The 4447-nt window shown below is 47.7% G+C and overlaps 1 protein-coding gene across 4 annotated transcripts in view; it reads right to left on the bottom strand.

Annotated features, from left to right (window-relative positions):
* BAIAP2 (BAI1 associated protein 2) overlaps positions 1 to 4447 on the bottom strand; it is a 114183-nt gene that overhangs the window by 64315 nt on the left and 45421 nt on the right. The window lies entirely within an intron of this gene.

Genomic DNA, 4447 nt, shown 5'->3' with positions numbered 1-4447 from the left:
GTCAGTCTCTTTAACATGCCTAGACAACTTCTTATAGAATTTCTCTGCCTGTGTGATTGGACCCCCCGCAGACTTTCCTTTCAGGATGAAAGACACAAGGAGGTCTGTACTCCGCTGTCAGATGACGTCTCATATATGATAATCCCTTTCATCTGCAAAGAGAACCTGTCATGATGGACATAAAAGGGATTCGTCACTGTGGACTGATTTTTGATGCTTCAGGCTCCGGTGTTGTGATCTTTTCCCCTCGTATCTCTGCTTACCGAGTCACCATCACCAAAAAGGTGAATCCACACAGTAAGCGCTCAGGATCTGCAATGTACACATACTGCATATGTTCCAGGCCATGTAATGCACACATACATATATGTCAGGATATTTAATGTACACATACTGCATATGTTCCAGGCCATGTAATGCACACATACATATATGTCAGGATATTTAATGTACACATACTGCATATGTTCCAGGCCATGTAATGCACACATACATATATGTCAGGATATTTAATGTACACATACTGCATATGTTCCAGGCCATGTAATACACACATACATACATGTCAGGATATTTAATGTACACATACTGTATATGTTCCAGTATGGTTGTCACCGTGCATCTGCAGGCCGCAATGAACCAGAACACACAAGTCAGAGAAAAGCTCGGACTTTATAATGAAGCCAGAGGACCAGCATGACAGCCAGTTGGCATTTTCTAACGGAGAGGTCAGCAGTCAGCCTCCATTTCTCTTATGACATGACTGAATTCCAGGAAGGACCCCGACAGGGGGGGATCCAGAGTCTAGTCTCAGGAGGGGCACTGCCAGAAAATAAGGCGTTGCTTACAGAACAGAATATTGCAATAATACATTACGTTGTAGATGCCATTACACATCAGCAGGGCCGGCCTTAGGGGTGTGCGAGCAGTGCGGCCGCACAGGGCGCCATGGCAACAAGGGCGCCGTGCGGCCGACACAGCTCATCCTGGGGGCGGCTTCTCTCCCCCTCACCGCTGGGCGCTGGCCATCCGATATGTCAGTGCGAGCCCGGGACCAGCATATGGCCTCTGTCACAGGGGATCAGAGGGAGGTCGGTACACGAGCTCCCTCCGGTCCCCTCTCCCCTCTACGCTGCAGAGAAGCAGATGAAGCAGATCTTTGCTTCATCAGCTTCTTCAGGGGGGTCCTAGGTGACCCCTGATGTCTCCATAAAGAGGACCGGTCACTTTATTGCTATCACATAGGGGGGTTAGAAAACCCCCTTATGTGAGCGCAAAATATGTTTCCCCCCCAAAAAAATGTAAAGTTACAAATAAAAAAAGAAGAAGAATTACATTTTTTTTAAAGTCCCCCCATACATACATACATACTTACACGCATGCAAACAGGCGTTGGGTGCGCATACGTGTGAAAACGACGATTTCATCCATTACGCCGCACATGTTACATATCACCGCGAACGTCGGAATGAGAGCAATAATTGTAGGGCTAACAATCACTGATAACACTAAACTGATGAGCGGTAAAAGCTTTTAAAGCGTCACCTATGGTCAATTTTGGACATGGTCATTTTTTGCGATTTTGTGGGTGCGCGCAATTTTAAAGCATGACATGTTTGGTGTCTATTTACCCGACGTGACCCCGTCTTTTTATATTTTACCAAAAATATGGGTGATAAATGGGTGTGGTTACTGGGGTGTGGCCACTAAAGGGTGTGGCCACTGAGGGGTGTGGTCACTGAGGGGCGCTGTAAAGCTTTCTCGCACAGGGCGCCTGAAGGCCTAAGGCCGGCCCTGCACATCAGTGCCTGCTTTTCGGGCCGGTCAAGAAAAATGCTGCTTGCACTATTTTTTTCTGACCGCACCGGACCAGAATGCAGGCATTGATGTGCCGCGCATTCCAGTGTGGGCGATCGCACTGCAGCCGGAGGGCGTGGCTGTGGTGCCACTGCCTTCAATGCATCGCCCACGCCCCATAACAAAGTGAGCCGGCCGGGATGTGATCCAGTGCGTTCGGGCCGGAAAGCGCTGGGGCTGGTGTGGACGAGCCCTAACAGCAATCGTGCCTTTTTTTCTGCACATCCTGACACTTGTGTGTTCAGGAATAGAATTCCTGCCAACCATTTGGCACATTACGGTCATTAAAATGGGTCTGTCATCCACACTGCACATTAACATGTACAGCAAAACATTATAAAGCAATGCAGAATAATACCGTCAGCTATAGAGGACTACAAATCCCAGCAATGCATTATACAGCAATGCAGAATATCGTCAACTATGGAGGACTAAAAACTCCAGCAATACTTTAAACAGGAAAATACTGTCAGCTATAGAGGACTACAAATCCCAGCAATACATTATACAGCAATGCGGAATATCGTCAACTATCGAGGACTACAAATCCCAGCAATACATTATATAGCAATGCAGAATAATACCGTCAGCTATAGAGGACTACAAATCCAAACAATGCATTATACAGCAATGCAGAATAATACCGCCAGCTATAGATGGCTAGAAATCTCAGCAATCCATTATATAGCAATGCAGAATAATACGGTCAGCTATAGAGGACTACAAATCACAGCAATGCATTATATAACAATGCAGAATAATACCGCCAGCTATAGAGGACTACAAATCCCAGCAATACATTATACAGCAAAGTTCATGTGTGTGTAAAGTCAGGCGTCCCAATACTTTTGGCAATACAGTGTGTGTGTTTTTCCAACTTTTTGGGAGTTTTAAACAAAAGCTGAAATCCGCCGGCCGATATCGGTTTCCTCCTTTCAATGCCCTACTCTCGTATGTTGCTCGGGTTGGATTGATTGTATCCAGTTCCGGATTTCATAAGTCGTGGTGATGTAACCCCACCCCTCCACGAATACATAAATCCTGACACACCGGGAAGGTGAAAGCGAGATGGTACTTGTACTCCGGCTATTTTTAGCTCTGGATTTCCATATGGGAGCCGGTGGATTATTTTATAGTCCTGGGCGAGGTCAATACCTGCATTTTCACCTTGTATACAATGTACCGAAGCCTGATAAGACGGGAAAGACAACACAAGGTCCCTGCAATGTGCACCGCTTACATAAAGATGCATGTGCGTGTTCAGGTGTGACGGGCCTGGGCACACGAATGACACTTCCAGCAGTTTAAATGCCCCCCTGCCCCCCACCCCCGTCATAGATTGGGGGACACCCGGCCTGCAGATTTACATGGACAAGCCGCTGGTGTTCCCACATTAGGGAGGTCACGCCCATTGTTTGCATTACAAGGCAAAGTGTACAACCTTCCAAAAAATGTCTTCGTTCTGGATAGAGCGAGGGTTAAAAGCAAGAAGGTCCTTAGGACCACGGCTTCACCAGACAGGAAGTGAGGGAAGATCTCCAATAGCAACACAGTTGAGACGCTTTTCTTTAAGAGTAGAGAAAGGTTGTCCTGCTGATTTTTCCATCACTTCCTGTCTGGTGAAAGTTAGGACAGGAAGTTACCCACTCTGGCTGAGCAACACTTCAATTTGAGAGCCCAGGGTTCAGGTTAACTTAAATATATCCCCCAATAGCCACAAAAAGTATACAATTCCACTTTGTGAGCAGCAGTGATTGGTCTTTATTGCAGGAGGGGGGCGGAGACAAGACCAGTCACCCTGCACAAGGAGAGAGAGCAGCAGTGAGCAGGTAATATGCTTGCAGCGGAACCTCCTGGATGGGCAGGCATTTTTAGATCTTGGTTTAGGCCTTTTCTGCGACTTTGGGAAGAAGGTGGCCAAGTGAAGAGTCTTAGGGGTCATCGTGGTCAGCTCCCAGCCTATGTTGCGCCGTGCCTGAAATTATTGCGGCAGTGGCGATTGTGGGCTGAAGATCTCAAGTCTGCTCCGAGGAAAGTCCTTATGAGCCGTATCTTGAGCGAAGCCTTTCATGGCCCACTGGCCTTAAAGGGATTGCCCAGGCCCAATTTTGAGGGAAGGGTTAAGATTGATTAATATGGACAGGGTGCCACTTAAATTCAGGGATCTAGCCTGGATGTGCTTCCATGGGAAGCTCTATGTTGGGGGCAATTTGAAACACGGCAGTGAGTCGGAACGTGGTTGTCCGCGAGAGGAGTGTGCGGGTACGGTGGAGACCATGGACCATTTTCTGCTTCATTGCCCCTTTAACATAGAGGTATATAAACAGGTGGGGCGGGGCCTCGGTGTTCCTTTCCTCTCTAGGCTGAGTTATGCCGAGTGGGTGTACGGAGCATTCAATGCTGGAGGGGTTTTTGTTTGGATACACTTTTTTTAGTCAGCCTAGTGGTCCGTTATTTCACGTGGAATGCACGGTGTCAGGTCTCCATTCGGCATAAAATCCTTCCTGTCCAGGTGGTGGTGAGTGACATTCTGCATGCGGTGGGGAAGATTCGGGTGCTTGAGAGAGACAAGTGGAGGCAGGGGGCTTGG

The sequence above is a fragment of the Nanorana parkeri genome, unplaced genomic scaffold, assembly GCF_000935625.1.
Source record: "Nanorana parkeri isolate BGI_ZX_2015 unplaced genomic scaffold, ASM93562v1 scaffold954, whole genome shotgun sequence".
NCBI classification, from domain to species: domain Eukaryota; kingdom Metazoa; phylum Chordata; class Amphibia; order Anura; family Dicroglossidae; genus Nanorana; species Nanorana parkeri.
This window is presented reverse-complemented; position numbering and strand designations above follow the sequence as displayed.